This window comes from Cimex lectularius, unplaced genomic scaffold, assembly GCF_000648675.2.
Source record: "Cimex lectularius strain Harlan isolate CLEC.00 unplaced genomic scaffold, Clec_2.1 scaffold260, whole genome shotgun sequence".
NCBI classification, from domain to species: Eukaryota; Metazoa; Arthropoda; class Insecta; order Hemiptera; family Cimicidae; genus Cimex; species Cimex lectularius.
Genome location: NW_019392831.1, coordinates 457,878 through 480,440, shown reverse-complemented (window position 1 = coordinate 480,440; position 22,563 = coordinate 457,878). Strand labels below are relative to the sequence as shown.

Sequence of the window (22,563 nt, the reverse complement as noted above, 5' to 3'; positions counted from 1 at the left end):
TTATTAATATAAATAATCATTTCCAAATCCGAAATGTTATATAAAGGAGAAAATCAGAGTAGAGTAGTGAACAAATGTACAACTTGTTTAAAAAAACTCGAATTATACCTTAAACATTTAAAATTATTATTATTACTTAAGTTTACGTGTTTCACCTTTCTTCATTAACTGACATAGATTTAGTAGATCTCTAAATGTACTTTGTTTTTAAATTCTCCTTTAGGAGAGTCTCCTGTTAATTTGGGCGTGTGAAAATACCATGGAAACAGAGGTGGTAAGAGAAATTTGGGCAGAACGAAATTTGCTTTTGTAGATGTTCAGGGCTCGGAACAAGGAAGGCGAAGCGTAACTCCTGAATTGCTTCAAAGCATTGTTTTGGCGTGAGGGCTCAACAAATATTTAGGATGGCGGCGAGGTGGCTAAAACAAGTTACAAGTTCCCCTAAGCCTGTAATTAATAATGCAAAATAAGTATTTTGTCATTACCACGAGGAAGGCTATTTTAATACATGTGGGATTCTCGACTCTTTGTATTTTAGGTGAGGTTTTTTTCTAGAAAAATATCATGTTATCATGATTCAAAACTCATCGAAAGCAGTGGTGATATTGTACGTTTTGTTCCATAAGAAAATATTTCCTTCAACAAAACGGTTTGAACATGTTTATGTAATTTTTTTTTTTGCATTTTCTCGTACATTTGAAAAATATTTTAAATGCCATTGCCACCCCATGGATTCAGAATAGTAGAAATTTAAATACAAGTATCAATAAACGCTAGAGAAATGTTTACTTTAATTTATATCGGTCGTCATTCGTCCTTTGTCTTCTTCAACACGTAATACAAACAGTTTTTCAATTGAATACGATTCTTTATAATTTATTAACCCAATTTGTACCTGTTTGAATTCAATATTTGCCCGTAGAATAAATTATTCGTGCCGATTATACACTAAATCAATTAAAAAGATTAGAGTTTGTTTTTCCAAGAAATTATAAAAATATATTTTTTGTTACAAATAAAGTTTCGACAGAGTCATGGCCCAAAAAAGCAACAGCCGAGAGAAAATTATTAGTAAATAATCATTAAAATTATAAATGAAGGTAAACATTAAAATAGAATTTTGAGTTATTACTCATAACTTTCAATTAATTAAGGTTTTTAGTCGAGATAAAAAAAGTCCAGGGTCACGAGCGGGATTCGAACCCATGATCTTCGGCTAGATACGCTGCTGCTCTACCACTTGAGCTATCGTGACCTCGATCCACTTGAAAAATTGCAAAAAAGAGGGAAAATTCAAAAGTGGGGTTGAGATGGGAAGTTGGTGTCCGAGTGGATCGAGGTCACGATAACTCAAGTGGTAGAGCAGCGGCGTATCTAGCGGAAGATCGTGGGTTCGAATCCCGCTCGTGACACTGACTTTTTTGTCTCAAGTAAAAACCTTAATTAATTGAAATATATTAATTGGTCAAGCGGACCACGAAAACTAGTGAATTACTCACTCATAACGTACTAAATATAAGTAATTAAACATTAGAAATACAAATACAATCAGTGGAATAGAACTTTACATAAACCATTGTTAAATGGAACTTTGACCCTTTACTCCTACGTAGCAAGTTTTCCAGGATTTTATTTTAAAAACACGAAGTGGGTCGGAGAAGAGGTGGGCGAACCTGGAGACAACATAGCAACAGAGGTGAGGCGTGAGAAAGTGTATTGAATCGCATTACCGTCCTGTGCCTCTCCACATGGAAAATCTCACTGGACCGGAGTGCACTCTGAGGAACTACTAGAGCAGTTACTTAAAATTTCAGGCGAAGAGATGACACCGTTGTAAGCTTTCAGATGAAAACCGAAGGCGACAAGAATCTACGACCAGAGAGAGAGAGAGAGAGAGAGAGAGAAGGTGCGCGCGCGCGTGTGTGTGTCAAGATTAAGAAGATTCAATGTAGGGCGAACCAAATTTAAAAGAGAAAAACGGGTAGCCTTCCTCCTGTCCAAGAGGTCGATTTCGAACCCCAGGTAAGGATCGCAAACAAACGAACTATACACCAAGTGGCTTCTGACAAGGAGAATGTAGAGGGGTTTACTGACAAGGGGATTGGGAAAGTCAAAAGAAAAAGGGTGAGATAAAAGTTCTTCAGCTCCCCTTTTCTAATATCGATGACATGAATTGTGAAGGAACAGTGTGAAATAAAAGTTATACCAAGATCAAAAATGCTATCCACTTCATCAATAAGGATGCCATCCAAGTAGTAGCAAAAGTTATCATACAGTCTTATTTTATTAGCTCTACTAAATTCTATACATTTGCATGTTCTGGGTTAACAATGAGGTTGGAATTTTTGAGAATTCATTGTTGAAACACCAGTTGGAAAAAATGTCAATGTGCAGTTCCCAACATTAGTCAGGCGTGACACTAATAAAGGAGATCATCGGCGAGGAGGGAGAAGGAAGAGGTGTCAAAATGTTTAGTGGCATCGTTAAAATATAAGCGGAATAAAATTGGCACTGAGTGGAATCCCTAGGGGACACTCGAATCTTTGTGACGGATAAGAGAAAGTTCACCATTGAAGTCCACCCTGAAGGTTCTCCCAATAACGAAGGATCCTAACTATGAAAGGATCCCAATGCCGTAAATAGAACTTAGAAAGGAAAATGTTAGCATTCATCCTGTCAAAAGCCTTTGACACGTCTGTATAGATGGAGTGGCCTTTGTATTCCTTTTTGACATTTGTGTTAATAAAGTTATTATAAATTAAAACATTTGTCTACGTGGCGACCATTAACAAATCCAACATGTTCAGGGATGATAACATTTCTGAAAGAGGAAATTCCAGGGAATCCTCAAGAAATGAATTAGTACTTTAGCCAGTGCTGAACACTTTGCAATTGGTCGATAATTATATATATCATTTTTGCGGCCCTTTTTGAAGACTGGGGTTAGAATGGATGATTTCTATCGTAAAGGAATGCACCATCTTTTAAGGAACGATTAAAAATTGTGCTTAATAGATTGGAAAGAGAGGCCGACCAACTTTTAAGTAACAATCAAAGAAGACCATCTGGTCCTGGCTTGTTTTTTAGTAAAAAAAATCATTATACTCTTGCGTACATAAAGTGTCACCACGCGAAAAATAATGTATCCCACCACTTGTCATCCAAAGTGAATTAAATTAAACTGTATTTTGCTCCAAATAAATATCATTTGTTGGGTACGCTTGTAACTTGTAAAATGAGCTTTTTTCCTTAGAAGTAATTAAATGGACGTCTCCTGCTTAACTATTATTTTACTACGTTACTTAGTATGTATACTTTATAGGGTATAGCGTTAATTATCTCTCGTGGATCCCTCAATGTAGAAATAGAATTAAAAACTTAATGTAAACTTAAATTAAAAGGAATTTAAAAGAAAAAAGAACTGGTTGTTAAATGAGATTAATGGCCTTTTAGAAAAATGTAACAATTTATTAAAATAGAAAACAAAATGAAAACCTTGCCAACAACATAAAAGAGGCTTAACAAAATGAAAATGACCTTTTAAACAAAATCGAGCTATCTCTATTATGTCTATTCTAAATTTATTTTTTAAAAAAATCAAATAAACTGAGTCCAGTTTTTACGTAAAATGCATTAAAAACAAAAATAATAACAAAAACTTTTTTGGGGAGGCAAATTTTGAAGGCTCTTCTTTTTTCTTCTTCCAATTCTTCTTTTTTTTTCTTTTCAGCTTGCGTCCAATTTCTCTCTTCCATAGCTGATCCGAACTACCGCTTCTCCTCTTTTTCATTTACCTACTTTCTTTTGTGACGCCTCCTACCGGTTGGCGCGCATTTTTAAATTGTATCGTCATAAATATTCCCCAACGAAAAGGAAAAAAAGTGAAAAAAAATTTTGACTTCCGCATAAGCTTGAAAATGATGCTAATGTGGCGGTTATTATTTTTATTGTAAATTTAGAATAGACATAATAAAGCTAGCTCGATTTCTTTTTAAAAGGTCATTTTTATTTTGTTAAGCTTTTTTCCAATTTATGTTGTTGGCAGGGTTTTCATTTTGTTTTCTTTTTTAATAAATTGTTACCTTTTTTTTAAAATAATAAAATAAACTGAGTCCAATTTTTACATAAAAAGCATTAAAAAAAAACTTTTTTTGGGGGGGAGGCAAATTTTGAAGGCTCTTCTTTATGCTTCTTCCAATTCTTCTTTTTTTAAATTTTTTTTTAAATCTTCGGCTTGCGTCCAATTTCTCTCTTCCAAAGCTTGATCCGAGTTCAGTTTTTACATAAAACGCATTAAAAAAAAAACTTTTTTTGGGGTGGAGGCAAATTTTGAAAGGCTCTTCTTTATGCTTCTTCCAATTCTTCTTTTTTTACTTTTTTTTATCTTCGGCTTGCGTCCAATTTCTCTCTTCCAAAGCTTGATCCGAGTCCAGTTTTTACATAAAACGCATTAAAAAAAAAAACTTTTTTTGGTGGGAGGCAAATTTTGAAAGGCTCTTCTTTATGCTTCTTCCAATTCTTCTTTTTTTACTTTTTTTTTATCTTCGGCTTGCGTCCAATTTTTCTCTTCCAAAGCTTGATCCGAGTCCAGTTTTTACATAAAACGCATTAAAAAAAACTTTTTTTGGTGGGAGGCAAATTTTGAAAGGCTCTTCTTTATGCTTCTTCCAATTCTTCTTTTTTTACTTTTTTTTTATCTTCGGCTTGCGTCCAATTTTTCTCTTCCAAAGCTTGATCCGATCTGCCGCTTCTCTTTTTCGTTTCCCTTCCCTCTTTTGTTACCCCTCCTAACTGGTATTTTCAAAATTTATCGTCATAACGGTCCTTTTACAACACGATTCTCTTTGAAAACATATTTTCTATGTTATTGTGCAAACTTAAAATACACTTATGTTCTGAATTTTCCATTTATTAATGCGGACTTTTTACCCGAGTAACGAATCAAAATAAACATTTATAAACAACTCGAAACGCTGAATCGCGATTTCGTACGAAATGGCAAACAGTTCTGCGATCCACCCTTGAGCTCGATTTAATTAAACACGCCATATATTGCTTTAGATGTTCGATCATTCAAATGGACACAGGGGGGTTATTCCCCAAGCTTCAAAGGGAAAAAACTCTGGCTCATATGAAAAAAATTGTACAACAGGAAGCTCTTTAGCATCATAAATATCTATTTTCCCTTGTTGGAGATTGTTTAATTTTTAATGAATGCCTGTAGCAGGTTTTTAATGTATTTTAATATATTAATTTAATGATGGCCCGAAGAATCCTTACATTCTTTTTGTTCCTAAAACGTAAAGAACATTTTTACAATTAAAATTAACATAATTTTATTCTATTGTAGTATGCGTTGATCTGTAGAGAAAATTGTAACTTAGACGGGAAGGTATGGATAGAAACAATAAATAATAGGTTCCTGGTTATACCTTGGGGTATAAAGACAGATTTAATTGTAATAATAATTCTCTAGTTTCGTGGTCCGCTTGACCAATTAATATCTTACAATTAATTAAGGTTTTTGTTGAGATAAAAAAGTCAATGGCATGAGCGGGATTCGAACCCAGGATCTTCGGCTAGATACGCCGCTGCTCTACCACTTGAGCTACCACTTCGAATCCCGCTCGTACCATTAACTTTTTTATCTCAACTAAAAACCTTAATTAATTGTAAGATATTAATTTGTCACGCGGACCACGAAACTAGTGAATTTAATACGTTTAAAATGAAGTATACCTTCACTAAAGCTCTCCGTGGCCATTTCATTTGTCGCCAAGAATCAAATTGATTACACGACATTTGAAAAATAGCAAAAAGGAGGGAAAAATTCAAAAGGTGTGGTTGAGATGGGAAGTTAGTGACCGAGAGGATCGAGCACGATAGCTCGAGCAGCGGCGTATCTAGCCGAAGATCGTGGGTTCGAATCCCGCTCTTGCCATTGACTTTTTTATCTCAACTAAAAACCTTAATTAATTGTAAGTAATAATAATAATGCCTTTATTAGAAAAATAAATATAATGCACTCTTTTTGTTAGGTTTGTTAGATCCTTGCTCATCGAAGGAGTCGCATTTTTTTAAATCATTTATTCGATGCATACATACATTATTGCAATTGATTTTTGTACTTAAATTTTACAGATAAAATACCTAACCTGCGTCATAATATTTATATAATTAACTTACATCCTCAAGTTTCTCTCTTTTTGCAATATTTTCAAATATCGTGTAATCTTTGTGATTCGATTATGCCACAGGGAGCTGTTAGCTAAGTAAGTACTTCTGAAATTATTATATTAATCTACTTTTTTAATGTATTTTTTTATCTGAAGTCTTGGAGTTGGAGATGAGGAGTTGGTGTCAGAGTGATCGCAGTCACGATAGCTCAAGTGGTAAGAGCAGCGGCCTATTGAGTAGTAGGTCGTGGGTTCGAATCTCGCTGGGGTCACTATCTTTTCTGTCTCACGATATAGAATTTATTATTGCAAAGTAATCTAATAAACATGTCACCTCACTACAATGATACCACAGATTGAACTGACATAATGTATACACGTTTTACTGTGTTTTCTGTGTATGAAATTTTCACTATTTAATAACTAACACAAAAAAAAATAATCTTAGAAATATTTTGTTGGAAATTGAATTCCAAAGTTAGCTAATTCCATGTCGCCTTAAAGAAACCACCCAACTTGGGCCAACAAATCCATTTTATTGTAAAACATCTAACACTTCATCAAAAGAAATAAAGCCTTTTTCCAAAAATAATGTAGGGTATAATAATAATGTAATTTTTTTCTTCTTTTTTTATTTTGAAGTGGAAAAATAATTAATTCTCTTCTTAAATTGTACTTATATAAATAAATTAATTCTTGACTTTATTATCCAATTCATTTTGTCATCTCGTAAATGTATGTGCGTGTACGCGTAAAAAAGTGTCTCTTTACAGACGAGATTGGTCAAAAGCAAAGATTTTCGTTTAAATAAAAAGTTCATTTATTCTTTTAGGCAATTGAGTTTAATAAAGCTTCTTATTACTTTAATTTTATTGTTTGCTCATAAAACTTCACATATTAATATTGAACTGATGTTTCAATCTCAACAAGCAAACCGACCAAATTTACAAAACGCAAAACTTTAGCTTTGTTTCATGGGGTTCGATCGAAAGCCGGGTTCGATTTCAATCTAAATTTCGTCGAATTTTGACTCACTGTTTGGCTTAGGATAATGCCGGATATCCAATTTCCTTAGATGGCAGCTTATCGTACAGCATGAAGCCCGATTATGCTTGATAATCCGTGACTAGTGGTATATAAATCCTGGCTGACACTCTTGTTTAATTCACCCTGATCGACCACCGAACAGCATCACCCTTGTCGAGGCTAGCGTTGGTGACATTGGATGATGACCAAAACGCAACAATAGTTTACAGGTTACTGTTAATTCAGCTCGCTGTGCTCTCTGTTATTTTTTTTTCTTCAACTTAATCGTAGTATTAATATAAACGTAATTTAAAAACAGTTAGGAATTTTATCAAATAAAATTTTTATTGAGAGTAAACAGTGGTGTTATTTATTAATTAATCTTTAAGCAAGGTATTGGTTGAGATAAAAAAGTGAATGTCACGAGCGGGATTCGAACCCACGACCTTACACCGCTGCTCAATCACTTAAGCTATCGTGACTTCGATCCACTCGGACTGAAAAAAGGGGGGGGATTCAAAAGGTGAGATTTAAATGGAAAGTTGGTGTCCGAGTGGATCGAAGTCACGATAGCTCAAGTGGTAGAACACCGGCGTATTGAATTTGTACAAATAAATAAATAAGACGAAAATTGTCAATTTTGAACGTATGTTGTTTTGACAAATCTGAAGATTGTGAAAGATCGATCAAATAATATAATTAAAATTATTCATAGTAGAATAGGCTTAGGTAAATAAAAAAGCAAAATAAAAAAATGTATACATATCAATATTCATGTGAAAAATAAGTGGATTTAATATACTATTTGTTTAAAGTCACAATCCTCATTGATTAATGTTGATCAACAACATAAGTTCAAAGTGTTTTAGTAATGGAAATTCAAAAATACTTTCAGGCCTAATGATTTTAGAATGAGTAATTATTAAAAAAAAAGTTTTTTATTCATTTTTTAGGAAAGATTTAAGATATTGTGTTTTGGGAATTGTTTGTTCTCAAACAACTGGTGAGAAACTGTATACCAGAACTAAAAATATGACTTTTTGTTAGCAGAGTTATAGGGATTCAATGAACAAGAATAGTTTTCACTGAGCCTNCGGAGCTACACTAGCCCGCAGGAGGAAGTGTTTTGGGATGTACAATGTGACCATAGAAGAACTACAACCACTGAAACCGGGCCTATTAATCAAGTTTCTTGGTGAAATAGGACTCACCGATGTGCTTTAGGCAGAGCACAGGGGATACAATAGCTCTTAAAGGGCGCAGTATACCACACCCTGAATTATTACATCTATCTATCTATCTCAACCAATACCTTACTTAAAGATTAATTAATTGAAAAGGTGTTATCTATATTGATATAAACAACAGAGACAACCAAAAATTAGCGACCACTATTCATCTTTCAGTACCTTATATGTTCATCCAAAAGTCAAAAAATTCTGAATTAAAACATTAATAAACGGATAAAAAAATTAAAAATTACAGAAATATTTGAATCTTGGTTTGCAAAGGTAAATGTATTTCTCCACCCATATTCTCCCCTTTACAAAGAAGAAACAACTATTAAAAAAACCTTTCTAATGAAACTTGTTAATAAAAACTGATAACATGTTTACTTGTATGTATTAAACCAGTGATGGAATGTGTAGGCGGCGGCTGACAAGGTATGAGGGGGTTGAATTTGTGAAACTTCGTTCCCAGGTGGTGTCGTGTTGATTAATGGGTTTTAATATAGAGCTAATTCAAGTATTTCCGGCGTTTTATTTCGGGAATGTAACATTGCTCGATTTGAATGTAATTGCTTGTTCTTTAATGAAAGATCTTTTCAATCTTAGCAGTAAACCCTGTAGACGAGTAAATTTACGAGCTTGGGGAAGTGTTTTCTAATGGTAGGTTTTTTTATTAAATTTTATCCGAGTACGGTGAAAATATTGTCTTAACTTTCTTTACCGAGGGTTTTTTTAGTAGTTAGAGTAGGGTCCGGAGGATCACGCGGAGAAGTTTCATAATTGAAAATGGTGATCCTATAAAAAATGGTGCGGATTGTCCCGGAATGCTTTGGGTTTCACATCTGTACCGGGTCCGTTGTACGATAATATACGGGCTTTTCCTGTAAAAGGGTTTTCCTGTCGGACATATTTGTCGCTTTCCCAGGAGACTCTGCTTTATGGGTCAGAAAACGAAGATATTGTGAAAAGAGGAGCGTGAGTTAGGAAAAAAACACCCTTCGTAAAGGAAGGACCTCACCCGTACACACGGCCAGTGTATAAATATATGTCACCATCGGTTTATAGGGAAGTATTTACTACCTGTCGAAGGCTTTCTTATTGCTTTAGGCTTACTCCATCGCTCAGCCATCAATCATTCTTTTATGACTTGGTCGTATTTGCTGTTTCTTCTAAAAGATATGTATGTTTTCTTATGATTGCTGGTACTGACACGCAATTTACTTCAAGTGAAATCATTTAAATAATTTTGTAACGATTAAAAGCTAAAACCACATTTACCTTTTCCTAGAATGGTTAACCACAAAGATTTATTTTTTATATAATATTGAGGTCTCACTCATCTTTAATGGTTAACAATTAATCAAAATGATTACTTACTAATTTATTAATAATAGATTATTATAATTAAGCCAGTAAATAAATTCATTTTAAAACGATATTCATGTTAAAGTGATTTTCTTCTTAAGATGGCAATATTTTAAAGCATGAACTGTTGCACTTCAAGCAATTAAATAAGCCAACTTTTAAAGTATACATTTAATATAGGGTACCTTTAGCACGGACCATTACAGTTATGTTTTTATTTTAGTTAATGATATATACAACATGTCTCGTGAACAGACGTCAATATTTCTGTAGTCCATTTCTACACGTCAAATGTGCCTAAAAGGTCCGTACTGTCCATCGTTTGTTTCTCAATTGTATTCAAGATATTTCACTTTTCAGGTCACTTAAACCTTTGACAACTTATTACCCATAAAGTCCACCTATCTCATAGAATAACTGTAAATTTGATTACATCAATGGCAAGATCATTGAAAATACCATTAAATTCGTTTGATTGTAACCGTAGAAAACAAAATACAAAATCACTTATATATAAACTTTTAGAGTTTCCAAAGTTCCTTTCTAATGTTTAAATAATATTTATTTCACAGAATTTAATATTTTTGGTTCTGTAAATACTGACAGTTGGTATGATATAAAGAAAGTATTTAAGTGTGTAGAGATTAGTGACCGTTAATCGATAGTTATTCAGCTATCGTGAGATGCGGTCGGGTGTGATGTAGGTTTCAGAAAAACATTTTCTTTATCGTGCCAACGTTTCGATCTTTTATTGAGATCATCTTCAGGCCGAACTATTACCAACACATTGTTCCCCTTTGTCGGCTTTTTTCACTTCAAAGAAACCGACGCCTTGCACAAAATTGTCTTTTATATACCGACTTCCTTCCCCACCTCTTCAAAACCAAACAAATATAAACATAAAACAGCAAAATCTCACTGACACTCTCAACACGACACGCAAGGATGGCACAATTACACAGAAGACAAACACTTTGAGTGAGTAGAAATACTTGGTTTGAATATAAAATATATTTTGCATTGTATAAATTCACTTTTCCACATCCTAAATGTATTTGTTAAATGTAAACATTGTTTGTAAATCCCAGGCCCTGAAGATGATCTCAATAAAAGATCGAAACGTTGGCACGATAAAGAAAATGTTTTTCTGAAATCTACATCACACCCGACCGCATCTCACGATATCTGAATAACGAAAGTATTTAATTTATCAATGATCAGTTCTTACTTCCTGTCTAATGTTTTAATAATATTTATTTCAGAGAATTTAATATTTTTGGTTCTGTAAATATTGACAGATATGGCTTGATATAGAGAAAGTACTTAATTTATCAATGATCAGTTCTTACTTCCTGTCTAATGTTTTAATAATATTTATTTCAGAGAATTTAATATTTTTGGTTCTGTAAATATTGACAGATATGGCTTGATACAGAGAAAGTACTTAATTTATCAATGATCGGTTCTTACCAGTGTGAAATCAACGTTTAATTGCTAAAAATTTGGCATGTAGAATCAACTCATGAAGTATTTACCTTTGTTCACAGGTCATCCTCTATATACATGTTTTTTTTGTTTTGTTTTTATAAGTTCGGTAAAAATATATATGTTCATCCCAATGATTTGTTTATATCTACATTATAATCTTCTTCTGGTGCTTTCAGACCCAATTCATCCTCCGTTTATTGTAAATGTTAAGGTACAAGTTATTTCGCGTGGTACGTAAAAAAATCCGAAATACTGATTATCTGAACATTAACACATTTGTTACCCTTAATAACTGGGTTGATATATTTTGTGATGACATCAACGATTCTAGTTGGAACTTGAAATGGTTAAAATCATTCTGGATTTTTTCGTACCAACAAAAAGAATTGTTTTTTGACATTTTCTTTCTCAGTTGTTTCGATAAGGAAATTTATTTCCAAAAAGAAGGCTGGTCACAAAAAAGTAATTTATCTACTTAAAGGTGTGTGTGTGTGTGTGTTCTGAGAGATCAGTCTAAACTTTTATTTGGGTAAAAATTTCATCTTATTATTTAAATTATGTGCATAATATTTTATTAGGTTTTTTAGATCGTAAAATACTTCTGGTCGTTTAAAATATAAGCGTTGCTATAATCTCATTTCAGTTCTTATGCATCATAATAACAGTTCTATCCCAGATTCCTCAGATATTTCGCACTTTTTCGCGAATTTATGTAAGAATAATTTTACCACTAGATTTCCCTTCAACAATGATTATAGTAGACCTCTAAAAATTTGTGATACGAATCAGAATAATATTAAATTTAGTGCGTCTTTAGTAGAAAAAAAGTTAAATGGTCTGAAATCTAATGCTAGTGTGGGGCCTGATGGCATCACTGAAATTTAATTAATCTTACTATCTTATTCAACTGTTCGATGGCATCTAATTTATTTCCTGACAAGTGGAGTGGAAGTTATCGTATGCGTTACCTGTTCATAAAAATATTAATGAGACAGTTCCATTCAATTACAGGCCCATAAGCAGATGTTCTCCTATTGCAAAGTTCATGGGCTTGTTTGTATCTACAGCCTTAGAACTTATATCGATTGATCAACATGGGTTTATGAAGGGGCGATTCAACCCCCAACGACCCTACTGTTATATAAAGACTTTATTTTAAATAATGTTAAATCTGGCAAAAATGTTTTACATTGATCTGTCAAAAGCGTTCGACAGGGTGGATATAAAATATATTCTTGGTGAAAAGCTACGAGCCTTTGGCATTGGATATCCCTTACTAGTATACTTCGTTAATAGATTATTTCTTGTCTCCCATAAAGGTGCTTTTTCTACTGTTTCGTATAGACTCAGGGCTTGCACACCGGGGCAATTTTTTCCTTTAATCTTCAATGATGTTACTAGAGTTATTAAGAATATAATGTCGCTTGCTGATGATTTCCTACTGATAAAGGACGTGGTTTGTGGGATTGATTGAAGTCTTCTTCAAGAAGACCTGACTCTAAGCATAAGGTTACAATTTTCAATAATACATTCGCTATGCTGTCAATGGAGATATTACTGTGGAAGTCACCAAAATTTATGATGCCGATGTTATTTTCAACTCCAACTGAGATGATTGTCCTATTTTGGGAATGTATCCTGTATTGAATTTGTTCAAATAAATAAATAAGACGAAAACTGTCAATTTGGAACGTATGTTGTTTTGACAAATTGAAAGATCGATCAAATAATATAATTAAAATTATTCATAGTAGAATAGGCTCAGGTAAATAAAAAAGCAAAATAAAAAATTGTATACTATCAATATTCATGTGAAAAAGAAGTGGTTTTAATATACTATTTGTTTAAAGTCGCAATCCTCATTGATTAATGTTGATCAACAAAATAAGTTCAAAGTGTTTTAGTAATGGAAATTCAAAAATACTTTCAGGCCTAATGATTTTAGAATGAGTAATTATTTAAAAAAAGTTTTTTATTCATTTTTTCGGAAAGATTTAAGATATTGTGTTTTGGGAATTGTTTGTTCTCAGACAACTGGTGAGAAACTGTATACCAGAACTAGAAACATGACTTTTCGAATATCACGTGCTTTATTTTATTTCAAAGCAAGACCTAATGTTTTTTTTTTTTCATATTAGGAGGGTATTTATTTGTTTACATAACCCAGCTTCTTTGTTTAGATAACCAAAAGTTGGTGAAGTTCCCTCTCACATGAATCCAACAACAACCAAAATAAAAGGAGAAGGAGTTTCAGTGTTTTTTATTTTTTTATTTTTTTAATGATTCGATTTTTTTTTTATTGATTCTAGTCTAATATTAATGAATTTTCAACTTTAAAGCTAAATTTACTAGTTTTCGTGGTCCGCTTGACCAATTAATATATTTCAGTTAATTAAGGTTTTTTAATTGAGATAAAATAGTCAGTGTCACGAGCGGGATTCGAACCCACGATCTTCGGTTAGTTACCCGCTGCTCAACCACTTGAGCTATCGTAACCTCGAGATCCACCTTTTAGCAGACCTCGAAAACTAGTCAATTTAATAAGTTAAAATGAAGTATACCTTCACTAAAGCTCTCCGTGGCCATTTCATTTGTCACCGAGAATCACATCATCTGAGAATGTCACACGACATTTGAAAAATGGCAAAAAGGAGGGAAAATTCAAAAGGTGGAGTTGAGATGGGAAGTTAGTCTCCGAGTGGATCGAGGTCACGATAGTTCAAGTGGTAGAGCAACTGCGTATCTAGCCGAAGATCGTGGGTTCGAATCCCGCTCGTGACACTGAATTTTTTATCTCAACTAAAAACCTTAATTAATTGAAGATATTAAAAATGACAAAAAGGAGGAAAAATTCAAAAAAGTGGGGTTGAGATAGGAAGTTAGTGTCCGAATGGATCGAGGTCACGATAGCTCAAGTGGTAGAGCAGCGGCGTATCTAGCCGTAGATAGTGGGGTCGAATCCCGCTCGTGACACTGACTTTTTTTATCTCAACTAAAAACCTTAATTAATTGAAATAATTTAAAGCTAAATTGGTTTTCATGTTTTTTTTCATTTCTTTTAATACGATTCTGTTTTAAATAAATAATTGTCTTAGCTTCCTAGTCACAAAGGGGAATCGCCTTTGTCAGGACAGGTTTTAGTTAATGAGGCAGTTGTTAGGGGTTGTGAGGGGCGGAGATGCATTTTGGTGATTTATAAGGAGGAGGAAGCCAGGTCAGGTGATTGTTGAATTAATTGTATACCGGAGCCACCCTTTACAGGTGTGATTGCTCGACGGTACCAAGCAAACCTAGTGTTAATTAGTATCGACAATTTATATTGAACCATTATGTTAACTTCATTGTTCATTGTTTATTAGTTAAACAAATTTTGTATTTATACGACTTGTTTTCAATATTATACGGTGGGGGTTACCTCCCGAAATGAACATATTTTTAAGACAATTAATTATCGAGAAATTAAACAAATTGCGTAAAATTCTTTAAAAGAAACCAGCAATATCGTTCCACATTATATATCGTTCATAGACAATGACAAAATTATATTTGCAAAGAGTACCTACGTTTGTCTTTAACATATAAATTTATATTATTTCCTCAAATCATATTTGGAGTGGGTTAATAATGTAAATAAAAAACCTACTCCAACAGTAATTTTATTATCGACTGAGGGAAGGGAAAGCCTGTTGGGTGCTGGCTTTCCAATTTCCAACATGTAATCACATTACCGAAGCTGAATCAGCAAAATTTGCAATATCCCACTTCTCCGCCGTTATCTTCGTTCGATCTTCCATTTGGCTAGTTATAATTACATTTTTTTAAACGGAGATTTTTTTTTAATTATTTACTTTCAATGATACCGGATGAAAGAAAATCATGCTAATCATGTTAAGAAAATGAGCATATGACAAGTATTTTTTTGCGTGATTTACATTATACGAGTTGCTGCTTATTCATCTGGCATGTGAAAAATTTAAGAAAAGAAATATTTAATCTTGGTTAAATTTTTTCAGAAGTTATTCCCAGAAATATGTAGTCTCTTGGTACTCAGGAAAGACATACAAGTTACTCGTTTCTTGATTTCTTTAAATATATAAATTTGGGACACAATCACCAAGGGTCATGATTGCCCCAATCACTAAGAGATTTATAACTATTTGGTATGCGGGGCAGACGGATGATTGGGATTAACATCGCATAAACCAACTGGGCTCGCGAAACTTCCACTACCTTTTTTTTTGCAGGGGCATCCGACAGCTAGGTCATTTCTGCCTCGAGCGGAAGTAAAATACTGCAACACACACTTAATACACATTCACACCTATATACATTGATCGCACACATTATGTTTGGTAGATGGAGTACTCGATATTCCTCCATCTACCTGTTCACTATAATAAACTAATCTAAATTGGGGTCGACGGGGTACTTTTCCGCCATCAACCCAAGTCATACACACAACCTGAGGGCCGGTGGAGAACCTACTTTACCATCAGCTCCTCCCCAGTCACACTAATAAATACGTTCACTCATACAATACCCAGAAACACAAACACAATTTAACTTCTATATACAATAAAAATTTAACAATTACCTTAAAAAGCGGAACAGGGGACCTGGAACTCGCTGCTGTGTCCGAGAACCCCTTTTATATCTGGAGGCATGCCTACTCGCGCCTTGTAGGGAGCACGACACGCTTCGTTTATGTGCAGCACATCGAGCAAACTTTCTCTGCATAAGGGACACCTGCGGGGGGATTATCCAACTAGCAAGTGCCCATGTGGCAACCGCGTATGACCTATTCTAAATCTCGCAAGAACTATTCCTTCTTTACCTAGCTTCTAGCTCAGATCCTTGGAGGGCCACCTGCAGGTCGTGCTCTTAATACGAAGGAGCGTTTCGGATCACCCTGCTCACCAACGCTGTCATTTATCCCTTATCATCTTTTTGACAGCTCGTTTAGCATCAGAGAGTCTGATCGCGTTGGTCCGGTCGGGAGGGTGAGACGTTCCGGCTTTCGCTGCCGCGTCTGCGTGTTCGTTACTCTCCGGGCTGATAGGTCCAGGGACCAGACCACCGTTTTTCCGAGGCGCTCAAGTTCGGCATATCTTTCTAACAAGAGCCCGACGAGAGGGTCCACCGAGATCCGTCATCCAAAGCCCAAAGAGCGCTCGGAGAGTCGGTACGTAAGAGGAAGGCTGAACCTTCCTCGGTCCGCACCGCCTCAAGACCGTACCAAATCGGGTACAATTTTGCCGTATATACGCTGAAATGAGGAGGCCACGACCAAAACGTGGCCGCCCCTTAGCTATACACGTCACACGCCACACCAAGTTCATAAAATATAGGCTTGTAGAAATATGGCGGTGTACATGATTTGGGTAACTTCGACCGATCGTCACGGACAAGTACAGACGGAAGGGTCCAGTGTGGTGTTGGTCTATCACTCAGACGGAGCACCGTCCCCAGGGCCAAGCTCTCCCTAGGGTTTCACCGAAGAGAATCCTTGCGTCCGCGATCTAAGCACGTCATAGATTTCTATGTACGAGATTGAAGGAACGTTCCAGCCAGATGATTTCACGGCTTAGCCAGGAACCCAGCCGCTCATCCGAGGGTCCGCTTCCCCAGTTATTACATTTTATTTTACTTTTTCTTAACCATAAGGAAAAAGGAGACAACGTGAGAACCTCATATTTTGTTGAGTAAATTTGCCAATAAGAGAAATCCAAATAATTTATGTATACTATTCTGATTATCGGCTAGGTATTTCCGGGATGCTTGGTCAAGCAGTTAGATGCCTATGGTATACAATATACATGACGTAAGTGTGAATTTTATTGTAATGATCTGGTTGGACGGTCCACAGATAGGGGGCGCGTCTCGCGGTTCTACAATGTCCAATCGTCAACCATGCAAGAACCACTTCTTCCTTTCTGTTATATATGAAGCAGGCCATGCGTCCAGAGTCGTTTATCTCCCGGAGTTTGTTTTCGTTCATGTTAGCCTCGACCTATTTTCATTGACAACCATACTTTTGACTTGCAAACTACAGTCCTGCCACCCTTTGGGACGTCCCTTAATTAATGGCCTGTAATCCATCTGCTATGTGGGATCCCTTAATATTTGCAGGACCTGGACTCTAGACAAACTAACCTATTCTTCCCTGCAGTTGGAGGCGTTTCAGCAACGTCAGTACATCGTGGTCATTGGGAGGCATTTGAATGGGGGTGGTCCAAGGCTGCAAGGCAGATTTTGGGTCATAGCTGTGTTAGAACCCACGAGATTAAGAGACTTGCGAATTGCCAGTAGCTCAGCGATAGTTACTACACAATTGATCCAAAGAATAGAAATACATGTATGTATTTTTGTAAACAATAGTAAGTTATTTCATTAGGAGTTATAGCATGACTGATGAGGTGAACCTCTTCACCTTAGAATTTTTCGAATTATAGAATTATTTTCCGTTAATGCTATGAATATTCTTCACATTTGTGAATAGGAAGCTTCTTGAACATATCTAAAGCCATTAAAAATCAATAATTCTGAACTGTTCGAAGGGAGAAAATATAATAAATTTAATAAAAGCACAATTAAGAGAGGGTTTTGCCCTTAATTGCTAATTCAAACTCCACAGACCACTTTTCTTATTATTGAACAATTACTCAGCACTTCACGAAGATATTTCCTCTGGGCGGCTAAATTAAAAACGATCCCAGAAAATCCTCCACAAATTAGAAAAAAAGGGCCCAGTATTTAATGACTGCCTGAATTGCTGAGATGAAATAAGACTCCTCTTTTCAATTATATTGCAATTAGTGTTCAGTATTCAAGGAAAAATGAAACACGATTTTTTTTTCAATTCTGCTTTAAACATTTCCCCAGCCTGTTTCCGTAAAGCAGTAAACAAAAATGCATTTCTAGTTTAAATTATCCTGTAAAAAGTGTACAAAGCAGAATGTAATATATATTTTCTGGAATGCTCAATTTAAGGCAAAATTAAAATTCAACTTTTTTTGACTAAGGAAAGTCCATTAGTATTTCGATCAAATTGTCTACTCTTCTTCTTTCCTTATTATTAAGACAAAGTAAAAAATCCTATTTATACACATCCGAAAGAAAAATCCCAATACCTAAAAATCTCGATGTTTTCATTTTTCACCATAGTTTTTATACGGTTTGATTTGTATTTGTAGTAATATTGTTTTTTCTATGAGAGTTTAATAACGTTTTCCGGCAAACGAAGGATAAACGTAATTTTTGGTTCATTTCAATGGCCCTTTCAGTCGGTTTTTTTACTTTTAGTTAGGCCCAGGTGGCAATTTCTTCTATTTTCTGCACTTGTTAATTTCCTTTGTCATAATGAGCCGTTTAAAATGGGATGAATCAGTCAGAATCATTCATGAAAAGGGGAAATCATTGCGTTACATCACCTTGGCATTCGTTATGTTTCAATGACCATTAACTCGAAATCACTAAAGGCAACCAACTTCAGGGCGTCCAAAAATCACCAATCCTATAGACTAACGCCTTACCAAGCCATGTGATAAAGTAGATTAAAAAAACATTAATCAATTATTCACTTCATCACGGTGAATATTCCGAGAAATTTCGCAGCCGGTCGTTATGCCATTTCCTTTTAGTCGTATTTACTTCGTAATTTGTGTAGGGCTTTACGGCTGATTGAGGCCAACACAATAGATTCTTGCAGGGTTGCTAAGTTCAGTTAAACTCGTATTTTAGTTTAGTACATGTTTTATGATGAGTTTCATCTTATTTCTTACATCATGTCTTGTTCGTGCTTTTGTTTTCTGCTGGTTCGACTTATCAAGTTACGTGTAAGTTAAGGTTTTATGTAAGGTTAATAATATACTTATTCATATACCTGTCAGTAATTAAATAATCAAATCAGTCGGTGAACTTTTTTTTAAACGATACTACTCACCCATCTTCATTTATTCTATTGGTGAGTGAATGTTTCAAAAAGTCCGATTTATTTTCTTAGTACAGAATCGACTTATATCTGCAGTATTTATTCTAAATAAGGGATCATTTTGTCACCCTTGTAACGGCAAAGCACAAACAGAAATGCGTCGTGTCAAATGTCTATCACAATGACACTCTCGCATCGCTAACATGATCATGTGTCTGCAAGTGAAACTAAACCTGACTTCGTGAGAGGTTTCGAGTTATTCGGGTAATTGTACCTTTCTCCTTTGTGCCAATTGTAATAGTTATGTCTGAAGCTTACAAAATATATGTACTTTTATGCTTCTTTGCTTTTAGATTGATTGTTATAAATAGTATGATGAGCGACGGTTAGTCATTTTCGTTGGGAATACCCACTAAACGTATCATATTTTCGTAATTATATCATTTATTTGGCATTTAACTTTGTTTCTGTTTTTAATTTTAAAAGTTTATTTAGTCTTACTTGTCCATATTTCTGTATAAAGCAAGATTCCGGTATAATATCAGAACTTCATTTTCAAGTATTTATGTAAGAAATTCTTTCAATCAAAAGTTTTCGCATCAAGTGTGCTCCTAACATGTTTCAAATCAAATATTAACATACTTTCCTAACAGCACATACTTTGTATATGTTGATGGTGAAAGAATGAAGTTATGTAGTCAATAAACGGTTTCGTCAATTCTTCAAAGCTCATCGCGTCCTCCGCGTGGATAAAATAAAGCTTTAAATAGATGCGCCCAGAGTGCAATTTTTAAAGTACCAGTTCGTTGACGGTAGATTCGAATTTGTCATCGTTTAAATTTTCATTAGTGCAGCTTATTGGTGAATTGTACATATTGACAATCCAAATTTCTTTTTAAATACTAAACGTTTTATGGTGAAACAGAGAAAATACGCGAAACCTAAGGAAGAAATCCTTATGCATGACAATGACGCCGTCCTGGCGATTATTTCATTCTCTCTCCCTCTCTCTTTCTCGTCCTCCCCCTCTCATTCTCTCTCTCGCTCCCTCTCCCTCTCTCTCTTTCTCCTCCACCCCCTCATTCTTTCTCTCTCGCTCGCTCTTTCTCCCCTCCTCCCTCACCCTCTCTCTCTCTTTTTGTTGTCCTCCCCCTCTCATTCTACCTCTCGCTCTTTCGCCCCTTCTCCCTCTCTCCCTCTCTCTTTCTCGTCCTCCCCATCTCACTCTTTCTCTCTCGCTCGCTCTTTCTCCCCTTCTCCTTCTCCCTCTCTCTTTTTGTTGTCCTCCCCCTCTCATTCTACCTCTCTCGCTCTTTCGCCCCTTCTCCCTCTCCCTCTCTCTCGTCCTCCCTTCTCATTCTCTCTCTCTCGCTTTCTCTCTCTCTCTCNTTTGTTGTCCTCCCCCTCTCATTCTACCTCTCTCTCTCTATCTATCTATCTATCTATCTCATCTATCTATCTATCTCCTTTACCCCTCTCATTCTTTCCTTCTCGCTCCTCTTTCTCCCCTCCTCCCACTCCCTCTCTTTCTCTCTTTTTGTTGTCCTCCCCCTCTCATTCTCCCTCTCTCGCTCTTTCGCCCCTTCTCCCTCTCCCTCTTTCTCTTTCTAGTCCTCCCCCTCTCATTCTCTCTCTCGCTCTTTCTTCCTCGCCCTCTCTCTCTTTCTCCTCCACCCCCTCTCATTCTTTCTCTCTCGCTCGCTCGTTCTCCCCTTCTCCCTCTCTCTTTGCTTTCTCGGTTTCTCTTGTTTTCTCTCTTTCTCATGTTTTCTCTCTCTCTCCCTCACGACGGTCTCATTCTCTCACTTTTAACTGCCCCTTTTTATCGGATTAAAATAGCTTATTTTTAGAAAAATTTATTCTTTAACAGAACTACATTGGTTTTAATTATGCAGAAATCGTGAGATGCGGTCTGGTGTGATGTAAGTTTCAGAAAAACATTTTCTTTATCGTGCCAACGTTTCGATCTTTATTGAGATCATCTTCATGCCTGGGATTTACAAACAATGTTTACATTTAATAAATACATTTAGGATGTGGAAAAATGAATTATACAATGCAAAATATATTTTTTATATTCAATCACCACACATTGGTTTTAGTTTTGTAAGCCATTTGTTTTCACAAGTTTTAATAATTATTTATCATTAAAAGCTTAATAACTGGCGTCATTATAAATATATTTACTCGTTCTTTTGTTTAAATTGTGATTTTCTCTTTATCTGATTTTCAACGCAGCATGTGCAATATATTAGCCTTATTCCGAAGTAGAAACGGTCGCAGAGGAAACGACCATTCCCCGAATAGGAATTGGACGAGAGGAAACATGAAATATGGCCGTTTTACATTCGATAATGGGTGCGACGCCCGGCCAATAAATGTTACCTTGTGGCGACCAGGTCATTTCCCGCTCATCTCCTCTGTTTCCTAAAGGAGTAATTCAACCGAGGTACAGGTCCAGGGATGTCACTCTGTTTGGGTTATAACTTCCATCCCGGCTTCCTTCCGAATTGTCATCGTTAAATTTAAACATGTTCAGCATGACCTAGTTTAATCGTTTTCAATCAATTAGGTTAAAATTAAGCTTTGAATAAAAATTTATTATTCCTTTGTTTTTAATTAAACTGTATTCCTTCGAAAAAGTGGAGATGAAGCCTCATTATGCTGGATCATAACAGAAATTACATGCATATTCATGATTTATCCATAGAGTTGGTTATAGTAATTCTGAATACACAACGGCTGAAGATGTTGATGATCTTGAGCAATTAATATAACATACAATTACAAACCACTAATTCTTAGTAGTGAGATCTGTAAAATATAATAAAACCAACTTTAGCGGTTTAAATATCAATTTCGCCATCCTCAAAAGTCACGTTTAATACAAAACATGCGATAAATGAAAAGTGACAATATAACTGGTAAATTATTCGATAACTCGCACTTGTACAAACAGTGAAGATATTATTACACACCGCAAAACATCGGAACATTTGAATGAAGTCAGAATGGGGAACTGGAAACTGGTTTGAAAGTTATCTTGGATGCGAAACATGAAGTTTCGAACAAGATGGGAAGACAAAAGTGGCAAGTTCGATAACGTCCTACCTAGAGTTTGCTCCGAAGTTAAAATCTTTTCGGAGGAAGTCGAGGCACGAGTAAAATTGAAACAATTGATTAAAGAGGAAAATTTGTCCGGTTTTTTAACATTTAAATTAATAATATCTTTCCAGGATTCCTCCTTTATAGTTTCATTCAATGTTATAACAATTTATTGTGATTTATCCAAGTTTTTGATTCATGAAACTACCCATTAGACAAATGCAAATCGTTAACAACGCCGAGT

The 22,563-nt window shown here is 35.2% G+C and overlaps 1 protein-coding gene across 1 annotated transcript in view; it reads left to right on the top strand.

The window, feature by feature from the left end:
- LOC106663930 (out at first protein) overlaps window positions 1-22,563 on the top strand; it is a 66,006-nt gene that overhangs the window by 32,256 nt on the left and 11,187 nt on the right. The window lies entirely within an intron of this gene.